We start from the raw sequence: 13,076 nt of genomic DNA, 5'->3' as shown, positions 1-13,076 counted from the left end.
TAAAAATTTAGATTATTATATCACTAAAATATTATCTAAATTTAACACTAAGTATCAAAAAAAAAATCTGGACCTTTTATTATAAGGAAAAAATAAATATTTGGGCTTTTTGTATTATGAATATTTAATGGGTTTTAGTTGGGCCATGGACGGGTGCACTGTTTGCCCTATCCATTAAGCCGGTTCTGATTATTTTCACATATTAACGAAAACTCAGAAATGGCTGACCAGATTTGTAAACATAGCTACAACGGCTAATTGTAATTATCAAAGATCAGTCTTTGAGATTTGGAAGTTATACACAAATTATTTAAAAAATTACTATATTTAATAATATTAGAAACTATAAAATTTGTGTATATTAAATTTTAGACTTTTGAAAGTTAACCCTATGTTTTATTGGGTTTTATGTTAATCATATTTAGAAGCATAGGTCTATAAAGACAAAAAACAACACACACAAAAAAAGCAATGAACCCTACCTTTTTATCTAAGAAAACCGTGGGCTTCAGTAGTACATAACAAAATAATCTAAGTATTGAAAATCTGTTTTTTTTTTTCTTTGAAGACAGATTGAAAATCTGTTCAAAAGATACTTTCAAACTTCATCAGCCAATTGTTTCCCAAGTAATAACGGTCGTTGCTACCTAACAATTATTTTTAAAGGTCGAGGTGATCAATGCAATCCCAGGTCAAGGCATTAAATAAACTTTTATGGAAATGTTGAATTTATTTGCTTCCGAAAATGTTGAATTTAGGTTATTATAGAGATGTTGACCAAAAATGGTTATTTACGGAGATTGAAAACCAACCCAAATTTTTTTTTTTGGATTGCATATTGTTAGTACGCATACGGATATGGTGACGTATAGACTAACAAAGTAGCATCGCTTGGTGAAGAAAAACTTAGCATCGGCAATACATAAATATCAGTGGTTGCACAGTCAACAACGATCAGTGGAGAAACATTAAGGGCGTCATATGATTTTTCAGTGGAGAATGTGTAACAGCCCGATCCCCCGGTGTCCGACCGGGGTTATCGAAAGGGCGTTATGGACACGTGTCTATTCATTTAAACAATCATACGTGTCCAGTTACTGATATCAAGAATTGACAGACACATAACATTCTTTGAAATACAGTCACACCCACATCCATATACTTCTACTTACAGTCTTGCGCACAGGGAAATAGAAAGGGAGGGATGAGCAACAAGTTACTCAGTAAAGTGACTGTAGACCAGCCTGTCCGCATGACACTCTACACTACTCTATGCGGGAACTAGGGCTGGCTGACTAGCCACTACAATCAGTTAATGCATCTTAACATTTCATATCATCATCATTTATTTCCAAACATTTGATTCTATACATTTCTAATAACCTAGCGATCAATCAATACAATGATCTCACTCATTGCCACACACGTCAAACAATAGACTTAACCGACTCGACACACAAGACCGACTCAATCTTATGACACCTTTAACGCCCAGATACCCGACCATGAACTAAGGACTCTACAATGCACGTTTTTATATCCGGCCTCTCGCGGTTGGCTCGTCTTCTCATACTCCGAGGGTAGCCCTCGCTAGACCACTACACCCTCTATCCTATATGATTCCCCAAACTCATGCTTAACCTTAACGTTATTCACTTATCCAATCTCATTCACATCCACATTCACTTATCCGTTCACATCCTTATTCACTTTCATTTTCTCATTTTCATCCTCATTCCTTTACACTTAGACTCGTACTCATACTCGTTCACTAGACGCCACCCGTTATCGGTGTCACACACATTACACATCGCACTCAAGTTCTACTTATAGTATCATTAACAATCAATAGTCATCTATCATCTCAGCATTCACTTCTTTCTACCATCCTAGCTTTAATCACAAACAATACATGAGACTACACATCCAATCATACAAGCATCACCCATCAAACAATCAACCAATCAACATCACAACAACATAAATCAGTTCATTAAGTCCCGTTAACAGTATGATGGTTCTTATGCATCGTGATCCATTCATCTATCATCCTATCAATAAACATGTTCTATCAACCTAGCTCTCAATCAGGGTCTAATCAAACCTAACTCCAACATAAAAGAGTATACAGAATCATGAGAGAAAGTTGGGTTCGAGACACTCCACCTTAGCCTAGATTTGGATCTGGAACAAGGGAACAAGAGAACAAGAGAAGGTCGAGATCTGGTCACCACCACCACACACGGCGCCGGCGAGGAGGGAGAGAGAGAGAGAGAGAGAGAGAGAGAGAGAGAGAGAGAGAGAGAGAGAGAGAGAGAGAGAGAGAGAGAGAGAGAGAGAGAGAGAGAGAGAGAGAGAGAGAGAGCAACAGCGTGGATGAGAGAAAGAAGAGAGAGACGGCGCAGGAGAGAGAGAGTTTGACGGTTAGGGTTTTTTGCCTCCGGGAATTCTCTGCAGAGCTTTGCTTCAGATTTGTGGTGAGGCAAAAGAAAAGGCTGTAATTCCTTTTATAGGGACAAGGTGAGGGAAACCCTAGGTCTTTGCCAAATGGGCCGTAGAGAAGTCCATTCTCTTATAGAAATTTTTGGGCCAGGAACCGGGGCGTTACAATCCTCTCCTGTTAACCGGAATTCGTCCCCTAATTCCAAGGCCCCCATCTTCCGGAGTTATCATTCGTTACCGAAATAGACTCACATAATCACACAACAGACGAGGGAGGCATACAAGGTGTGATAACTCTGCTTGGGATCTTTAAAACCAACGAGTGAATGTCATAAATAAATAAAAAGAAGTAGGACCACAATAGTTTTAAAAAAGAAAAACTCAAGGCATCTGTACATACACAGAATGCCGTAAAGAATGGAAAGAACACCAACTCCAATAACCAATAAATAAATAAAACCAATAGCTAATCACGTGTCCTACTCCTACGAATTGTCCCTAGGATCTCGTCTAGCCACATTAACATGGCGAGACACAGTTGGTCTCGGGTCCAGGACCACCCGCGCCATCATTCCCTAGTGAAGGTTCCAGGTCTTCATCACCCTCTGCGAAGCGATCATACTCGGCCTCCGCCTCTCCTTCCGCCAACCACTCCTCTGCGTGTAGTGCTTGACTGGCCATTCTTTTCACCAACGCAAATTCCAGAGGCTCCAGAACCCCCACGAGCTCTTCATGAATATCTCCGCGTAGTCCAGCCCTAAGGAGTTGACACCACTCCTCTGCTAGCTTCGGTTGACACCTCTTGGCCGTATCCAAGAAATCCTCCAGGTAATCTCTCACCTTGAGTGGCTTCTGCACCATATGGACCGGTACATCACAATCACATGTCCCTGTAGAAGGTTTCCGCGGACATCCCCGCTTTCTCTTAGCGAGTCCCCCAACCAGCACCTCCTGGCCTTCATCGTCCATTCCCGGATTCCCTTCTTCTATACTCGAGAGAGTGGCCACATTGGCTGCAATCTTCTCCTCTGCCTCCATGGCGAAGCCTGCCATCCGCCTCACTAGCGCGAACTCTAGAGGCTCCAAAACACCCCTCAACTGAGCCTGGATATCCTTGCGAAGCCCGTTCTTATACCATCTGCACCATGTCTCTGCATTCTTCGGCTTGCACAGCTTGGCTTGATTGATGAAGTCCTCTGTGTATCCAGCAACTGATCGGTTCTCTTGAGCATTCCTGATCAGTACTCCACACTGACACTTCCCGGTGAACGCCGTTGGGGTTCCCCCCGCTGCACTTGGCGTCTTGCATGGACAGCCATGCTTCCTCGGGGGCCCCCCTTCAGTTGCAAGCTGGAACCTCGCATGGCCCTGTAGTATGCGTTCCTCCATAGCCATCCTCTGGAAATGTGGCATCAACACTTTACGCCTCACGGTCTGCTCGTGCGGGTACCTGAACGGAAACTCCCTGTACTGCTCTTCAGGATCCGGGAACATGGGTAGCACCCAGTTACCCTCCATGTCACGGTGGTGCCTACGGGCATACTCCCTGGTGTTCTTCCCTCCGTAGTGCATATGCGGCATCTTCCACTCATAATGGTCAAGCGAAAACATCCTGCAATGAAATTTCGATCAGAACCATAATAGAAGTATGGATATAGTGGGGTTTCAATACTCTTTTCACAATCTGAAAATACATAGTAATTTTCACAATCAAATATTTTTTTATTTTTTTTTAAACATCGGAAATGCTGATCCCTTATGACAGAACTAAGGGATCTTAACCCGCTCTGATACCAATTGTAACAGCCCGATCCCCCGGCGTCCGACCGGGGTTATCGAAAGGGCGTTATGGACACGTGTCTACTCATTTAGACAACCCTACATCTCTCGTTACTGGTCCCAAGAGTCGACGGACGCATAACCTTCTTTGAAATACCGTCACACCCACATCGATATACTTCTACTTACAGTCCTGTGCACAGGAAAATGGAAAGGGAGGGATGAGCAACAAGTTACTCAGTAAAGTGACTCTGTACCAGCCTGCCCGCATGACACTCTACACTACTCTATGCAAGAACTAGGGCTGACTAGCCACTACAATCAGTTAATGCATCTTAACATTTCATATCATCATCATTTATTTCCAAACATTCGATTCTATACATTTCTAACAACCTAGCGATCAATCAATACAATGATCTCACTCATTGCCACACACGTCAAACCATAGACTTAACCGACTCGACACACAAGACCGACTCAATCTTATGACACCTTTAACACCCAGATACCCAATCGTGAACTAAGGACTCTACAATGCACGTTTTTATATCCCGCCTTTCGCGGTTGGCTCGTCTTCTCATACTCCGTGGGTAGCTCTCGCTAGACCACTACCCCATATTCATGTGGGTTCCACCAACAGCTCCTATGGGTGCCTAGCATAGAACTAATCCACGTACGCCCTCTATCCAATATGATTCCCCAAACTCATGCTTAACGTTATTCACTTATCCAATCTCATTCACAACCACATTCACTTATCCGTTCACATCCTTATTCACTTTCATTTTCTCATTTTCATCCTCATTCATTTACACTTAGACTCGTACTCATACTCGTTCACTAGACGCCACCCGTTGTCGGTGTCACACACATTACACATCGCACTCAAGTTCTACTTATAGTATCATTAACAATCAATAGTCATCTATCATCTCAGCATTCGCTTCTTTCTACCATCCTAGGTTTAATCACAAACAATACATGGGACTACACATCCAATCATACAAGCATCACCCATCAACCAATCAACATCACAACAACATAAATCAGTTCATTAAGTCCCGTTAACAGTATGAGGGTTCTTATGCATCGTGATCCATTCATCTATCATCCTAGCAATAAACATGTTCTATCAACCTAGCTCTCAAACAAGGTCTAATCAAACCTAACTCCAACATAAAGGAGTATACAGAATCATGAGAGAAAGTTGGCTTCGAGACACTTCACCTTAGCCTAGATCTGGATCTGGAACAAGGGAACAAGAGAACAAGAGAAGGTTGAGATCTGGTGACCACCACCACCACACGGTGACGGCGAGGAGGGAGAGACAGAGAGAGCGACGGCGAGGAGAGAGAGAGCATCGGCGCGGAAGAGAGAGAGAAGAGAGAGATGAGAGAGATGGCGCAGGAGAGAGAGAGTTCGACGGCTATGGTTTTCGGCCTCCTAGAATTCTCTGCAGAGCTTCGCTTCAGATTTGTGGTGAGACAAAAGAAGAGGCTGCAATTCCTGTTATAGGGAAAAAATGGGGGAAACCCTAGGTCTTTGCCAAATAGGTCGTAGAGAAGCCCATTCTCTTATGGAAATTTTTGGGCCAGGAACCGGACCGTTATAGAATGTTTGCTCGATAGAAAAATGACAATTTTGGTTAGTACTTGCTGGTTACATGGTGGAGAAGACTTTGGAATCTTTTCTCTTCTACAGGAATCAACAAGACGAGATTTGATCAAAAATAGTGGAGAATACTAAAAAGGAAGTATTTTTCATGTGTCACATACAAATTATCTTTTGGTGCGGAAGTGTTTGAGATTGATTAAGATGTAACAGATGAATCGCATTTAATGATTTTTATAAATTAAAAAGTTATTTTGATCACAGTAAACAACAACCAAAAACAAAACTATATACGACCGAGAACAAAGTGAATAAAATTAGCAGATCAGTTTATTCTACTGATGAGTTAGTTAGCATCATATTATTACTTTTTCAATTTCAAATTCTTCTTAAAATGTATTTGTTGTAAGTTATATTTCATGTAATGTGTTAAACTGTGTTTTTGATATTAATAAAATCTAATTGTTTGCTGAAAAATATATAACTAGAACTTATCGGTTGGTCTTCATGAAAATCTTTACATTTTTTTAGTATGTGTTTTATTTCTACCATTTTTAGTACTTCAAGTTTTTTTCTTTCTATCCTCTCGGTGTTTTGTCACTATTTTATTTCATCTTTAGGATTCTTTTCTGAATTTGGGAAAAATACATAGTATCAACTAGAAACTTATTTTTTATTTAGTTTTATATAATTAAATTTCTTATTCTTAATATGTGTAAACTTTAAACATCGTTTATTTGTAAGTAGATGGAATATTCCATACAACATAATTTATTTTATAAGATAATTTTCTATATCTCACGTGTAAAATTTTAGTTAAATTTTGTTTTTTGTTTAATTTATACTAGATTTTGACCCGAACTAAAGCGCGGATAATTTTTTGGTAATTTTTATATATAATTGCATTTTCTCTTCATTTAAAGTAGATGTGAACATAAAATCTGTAACCCAAAGTTCATACTGAAATCAAACAAAAACTTATCCATATCCAGTCCGAAATGTAACAAAAAATGATCCATATCACTACTTGAGTTCCAGTATTATCTATTTCTGCAAATGATTGTTTATTTGGCTAGTGGCAGAAGTTCAACATGTATTTTGCTACGTTTTTGTTTTCTCTGGGCTAACCACCCTCCTCTATGTAATTTTCTGGATGATTTTTTGTGATTATGTATTTGACTGAGAGCCATGGTGGCTGATGTCCCACATTCTCGTAAACCGTGAATACTCTAGGTCCTGCTTACGCACCAAATGAATCGTAACTTAAATCCATCACTTTTTAATATGTCCAATGAATGAATGTGTAGTATGCTACTTACCATTGGGTTTATTTTTTAATTTCTACAATCACCATTCAAGAGATACGTATGACCCGCATTTTTCACCAAATATCAATTGTTTAGGTAGACCGGGGTTAACATTACTTCACTGTATTTGTGACTGAGTTATATTTATAGATTTGAAAGAGAATACAATGATTGAGTTGGAGGGAGTGATGAGTTCTGTGGAAACTAACAACATTATTTATAGTTATCCTTATTTATAGTTGTAGATTTGCTCCGTAACGTAGGAGGAGTGGGAGGGGAAGTAATGTCTCAATAGTTATAAGAAAGCCTTTTTTATATATAACTTTCTTAAAACAGTCAAGAACTAACTAAGAATCAAAGAAATAAAAAGAACTGGAGTTATGAAAATATATACGCTTGGAGAGGTAGATGCCGACAATATGCTAATTCACAGAGGTGTTAAAGACAGAGATGAGGAAGAGAAGCTTTAGATGCCAAATCAAATCCATACTTGTAACACGTTTCAATTTTGTAACTTAATAAGCGATGATGATGAAGTAAAGCTCTTGTATTTATATGAGCAAACCATATCCCTAAATGACATTCAGTTTATTGTTTCAGAGCAAAAATATTTTATATTTGTATAACAGAATATGGTAAACTTCCTATGCTGAACAAATGTTCAAATTACAACAAACATAAACCGGTACACTTTGACCCAGCCATGGCTGAAATCACAATAACAAAAAAAAACTTTGCTTATTTGTTCTTTCTTATACTAAAATCTTAAAAAGCTTAGCCGTCTCTCAAAGAGATATTAAATCCTAGAAGCATTTTCAGATTCTTAATTAGGCTGATTGAATGATAGCCTTATACATTACAGAGGCAGCATTCAACGTTGATCGTTACGAAATGCAAAGACTCACTAATTCATCAGAGCCTTCATCATCCTCGTCTGATTCACGATTCACTTCTTCAGGCTTTGAGTCAGCCTTGACAACACTCGAAGCAGCAGCTCCAGCACTTACATTGGCAGTGCAGTTGAAGGGACCTCCACTTCCTCCTCTTCTTCTGAGTCAGAAGAAGAGTAATCCTCAGAAGAAGAGGAGTCCACCTATTCATCGAGGTCGGGCGTTTTGTAGTCAATGAAGTAGACCCTTTCTCTCACCAAGGAGTGGGAGAGTTCAAACTCCTTCTCAAAGACCAGATCGAAGCTGATCTGAGGAATCTTCTCCTCCTGAGAAAGAGTTCTAATCACAAGCTTCTTCCCATTAACGGCCACATACATGAGAGCAGTTTCACCCTTCTTCCTATTACCAATACATGCCTACACATTTAAAAAAAAAGGAAAAGTAGGAAACTGTAAAAAAAACCAATCATGAATCTTTCAAAACTGTTAATAAGGGAATTTGAAAGCAACCTGTGAAAGGTGGATGAGGCAGTCTTCATCTCATGTTTACATATATCCAATCATACAATCAACGTGAACCCGTTTGCACAGACGAAACACTACTTGTTACTGGAAAGGAGTGGAGCTACAAAGAAGTAGTCAAAGGCTTCTCTACAGCAGATCAACTGTGCCTTGTAGACTTCTTCAAAGTTTCATGGAACTGAATAGTTCTAGAACATCTGGATATAGTTTGGCACAGAGGAGAGTGAATCATGTGTCTTACTGTGCCTTGTAGACTTATTATAGTTTCGCATACATAGAGAAAGACTGAGATAAATGAAAAATACTTGCATTATTATTGGTAGAACACTCAACGAAGCTTTCATAAACCATCATCTCTAAAAGGCGTCATCAAATTCCCTACTAAAATCTTTGAGTCCTCAAATACACAAGTACAATCATAGGATTAACAAACATGTGTTTAGAGTTGAATTTTATGATTGTGTCAATGATGGGAACTCCAAAAGCAAGAATATTTCTAGTTCATTTCGTAGCACACCTTGCATCCTGGCTCAAGCACAACTTTCCATACAAACAACCAACATCAATACATAGTTTAAAAAAAACAAATAACTTTGATTGACCCCATTTTCAGAAAGAAGAGCGTACATGAATAGGAAAGAGTTTCTGAATTCCTCCATTATTCACAGCTGTAAAAATCTCCGGGGACATCAGAAACTCAGATACTGATAACCCATCAAGCCTGTTGCTGCTACCATTTGTTACTCTCATACGAATCAGTGTAATCTTGAACCGCGAATCTGGCAAGAGAGAACCTATCGAGGCTCTGACTGAGAGGGCCTAGAATGGAAGTGAGAGTCTCTGGCTTTAATACTGAAAGGGTTTGAAGCCTGAGAGAGAGCGATGGTAGGCTTGACATTTGCAGTTAGATCAGAGACTGCAGGACGGTGGCGCAGATGGAATAAGGTGGTGAAAAGAGCGTCGTTGTTTGTATTAAGCTTTATACCATAAACGCTAATGGAAACATTTTGTTTCTGGTAAGGTGAAAAGGAAGAGACGGCAACACTAAGAAGAGAGAGATTTAATAAAAGGCTTAGTTTGGGCTGATATGAATCTAGACCTAGAGAGCTTTAAAAGTCCAAATCGATAGTACATTTTTTAAGTTTCAGGGATTGGCCGACACGTGGCGCAAAACGCCCCTCTTTCGAGGGTGATGTGGCAGCAGGAGAAGGGAGGTAAATCTACTTTATTTTGCATTATTATTGGTAGAAGACTCAACAAAGCTTTCATAAACCACCATCTCTAGAAGGCGTCATCAAATTCCCTACTAAAATCTTTGAGTCCTCAAATACACAAGTACAATCATAGGATTAAAAAACTTGTGTTTAGATTTGAATTTTATGATTCTGTCAATGATGGGAATTCCAAAAGCAAGAATCTTTCTAGTTCATTTCGTAGCACACCTTGCATCCTGGCTCAAGCACAACTTTCCATACAAACAACCGACATCAATACTGAGTTAAAAAAAAACAAATAACTTTGATTGACCCCATTTTCAGAAAGAAGAGCGTACATGAATAGGAAAGAGTTTCTGAATTCCTCCATTATTCACAGCTTTGAAAATCTCCGGGGACATCAGAAGCTCAGATACTGATAACCCATCACGCCTGTTTCGTTACTCTCATACGAATCAATGTAATCATGAACCGCGGATCCGGCAAGAGAGAACCTATCGAGGCTCTGACTGAGAAGGCCTAGAATGGAAGTGAGAGTCTCTGGCTTTAATACTGAAAGGGTTTTGAAGCCTGAGAGAGAGAGAGAGCGATGGTAGGCTTGACATTCGCGGTTAGATCAGAGACTGCAGGACGGTGGCGCATATGGAATAAGGTGGTGAAAAGAGCGTCGTTGTTTGTATTAAGCTTTATACCATAAACGCCAATGGAAACGTTTTATTCTGGTAAGGTGAAAAGGAAGAGACGACAACACTAAGAAGAGGGAGATTTAATAAAAGGCTTAGGTTGGGCTGATATGAATCTAGACCTAGAGAGCTTTAAAAGTCAAAATCGATAGTACATTTTTTAAGTTTCAGGGATTGGCCGACACGTGGCGCAAAACGTCCCTCTTTCAAGGGTAATGTGGCAGCAGGAGAAGGGAGGTAAGTCTACTTTATTTTGCATTATTATTGGTAGAAGACTCAACAAAGCTTTCATAAACCATCATCTCTAGAAGGCGTCATCAAATTCCCTACTAAAATCTTTGAGTCCTCAAATACACAAGTACAATCATAGGATTTAAAAACCTGTGTTTAGAGTTGAATTTTATGATTCTGTCAATGATGGGAATTCCAAAAGCAAGAATCTTTCTAGTTCATTTCGTAGCACACCTTGCATCCTGGCTCAAGCACAGCTTTCCATACAAACAACCGACATCAATAACATTTTCAGAAAGAAGAGCGTACATGAATAGGAAAGAATTTCTGAATTCCTCCATTATTCACAGCTTTGAAAATCTCCGGGGATATCAGAAGCTCAGATACTGATAACCCATCACGCCTGTTGCTGCTACCATTCGTTACTCTCATACGAATCAGTGTAATCTTGAACTGTGAATCCGGCAAGAGAGAACCTATCGAGACTCTGACTGAGAGGGTCTATAATGGAAGTGAGAGTCTCTGGCTTTAATACTGAAAGGGTTTGAAACCTGAGAGAGAGCGATGGTAGGCTTGACATTTGCGGTTAGATCAGAGACTGCAGGGCGGGGGTGCAGATGGAATAAAGTGGTGAAAAGAGCGTCGTTGTTTGTATTAAGCTTTATACCATAAACGCTAATGGAAACGTTTTGCTTCTGGTAAGGTGAAAAGGAAGAGACGGCAACACTAAGAAGAGGGAGATTTAATAAAAGGCTTAGGTTGGACTGATATGAATCTAGACCTAGAGAGCTTTAAAAGTCCAAATCGATAGTACATTTTTTAAGTTTCAGGGATTGGCCGACACGTGGCCCAAAACGCCCTCATTTCAAGGGTGATGTGGGAGCAGGAGAAGGGAGGTAAGTCTACTTTATTTTGCATTATTATTGGTAGAAGACTCAACAAAACTTTCATAAACCACCATCTCGAGAAGGCGTCATCAAATTCCCTACTAAAATCTTTGAGTCCTCAGATACACAAGAATAATCATAGGATTAACAAACATGTGTTTAGAGTTGAATTTTATGATTCTGTCAATGATGGGTATTCCAAAAGCAAGAATCTTTCTAGTTCATTTCGTAGCACACCTTGCATCCTGGCTCAAGCAAAGCTTTCCATACAGACAACCGACATCAATACTGAATTAAAAAAAACAAATAACTTTAATTGACCCCATTTTCAGAAAGAAGAGCGTACATGAATAGGAAAGAGTTTCTGAATTCCTCCATTATTCACAGCTTTGAAAATCTCCGGGGACATCAGAAGCTCAGATATTGATAACCCATCACGCCTGTTGCTGCTACCATTTGTTACTCTCATACGAATCAGTGTAATCTTGAACCGCGAATCCGGCAAGAGAGAACCTATCGAGGCTCTGACTGAGAGGGTCTAGAATGGAAGTGAGAGTCTCTGGATTTAATACTGAAAGGGTTTGAAGCCTGAGAGAGAGCGATGGCAGGCTTGACATTTGCGGTTAGATCAGAGACTGCAGGGCGGTGGCGCAGATGGTTTAAAGTTGTGAAAAAAGCGTCGTTGTTTGTATTAAGCTTTATACCATAAACGCTAATGGAAACGTTTTGTTTCTGGTAAGGTTAAAAGGAAGAGACGGAAACACTAAGAAGAGGGAGGTTTAATAAAAGGCTTAGTTTGGGCTGCTATGAATCTAGACCTAGAGAGCTTTAAAAGTCCAAATCGATAGTATGTTTTTTAAGTTTCAGGGATTGGCCGACACGTGGCGCAAAACACCCCTCTTTCAAGGGTGAAGTGGCATCAGGAGAAGGGTGGTAAGTCTACTTTATTGTTATAGATAGACTAGGTCTACACCCGCGCTACGCCGTGGGAAAATGTCTATAGGATTATGTTATTTGATGCAACTAACATTTCATATTTACTTCGTTTGAATAATTCAATCGAACATTTTTACCTTAACTTTAAATATATTGTTTTGTGATTTTTTGCTTAGCTTCTCCGCTGATCTCTTATTATTTTTATGAGTTTTAGCATTTGTTATTAATATAGTTTAATGATTTTAGGATGCATTTAGATGTGTATTGCATTAGAGTGTTCATTTGCATTTAACAGGGGTTAAAATGCACTTTGAAATGTTTGGGGGTGAAATTGCAAGTTTATTCTTGCAAATTTCAGAGTTCGTGGCCGATTTGAGAACTATCAAGAGGCGAGAGACCATTCTGCAAATATGAGGGTTTTGTAATGTACAGCTGAAAGTCGAGGGTTGATTTGAATGGATATCTTTGCAATTTCAAAAGGCTTAGGGCCAATGCAAGAAGAACCAAAAGGTTCAAGAATCAACTGTGAAAATAATTGGAAATCCACCATTGTGGAATTCCCAAGCTTTTCA

At 39.6% G+C, this 13,076-nt stretch overlaps 2 long non-coding RNA genes across 2 annotated transcripts; both read right to left on the bottom strand.

Annotated features, from left to right (window-relative positions):
- Positions 1-7,773: 7,773 nt before the first annotated feature.
- LOC103849650 lies at positions 7,774-9,518 on the bottom strand. Its single transcript, XR_629521.3, has 2 exons — positions 8,542-9,518; positions 7,774-8,448 (listed from the first exon to the last, which is right to left on the bottom strand). It is a non-coding gene; the product is annotated as an uncharacterized LOC103849650 (long non-coding RNA).
- Positions 9,519-9,971: 453 nt separating this feature from the next.
- On the bottom strand, positions 9,972-11,790 carry LOC103849651. Its single transcript, XR_629522.2, has 2 exons — positions 10,991-11,790; positions 9,972-10,938 (listed from the first exon to the last, which is right to left on the bottom strand). It is a non-coding gene; the product is annotated as an uncharacterized LOC103849651 (long non-coding RNA).
- Between the last annotated feature and the right edge of the window lie 1,286 nt (positions 11,791-13,076).

This window comes from Brassica rapa, chromosome A03 (genome assembly GCF_000309985.2).
Source record: "Brassica rapa cultivar Chiifu-401-42 chromosome A03, CAAS_Brap_v3.01, whole genome shotgun sequence".
NCBI lineage: Eukaryota > Viridiplantae > Streptophyta > Magnoliopsida > Brassicales > Brassicaceae > Brassica > Brassica rapa.
This window is presented reverse-complemented; position numbering and strand designations above follow the sequence as displayed.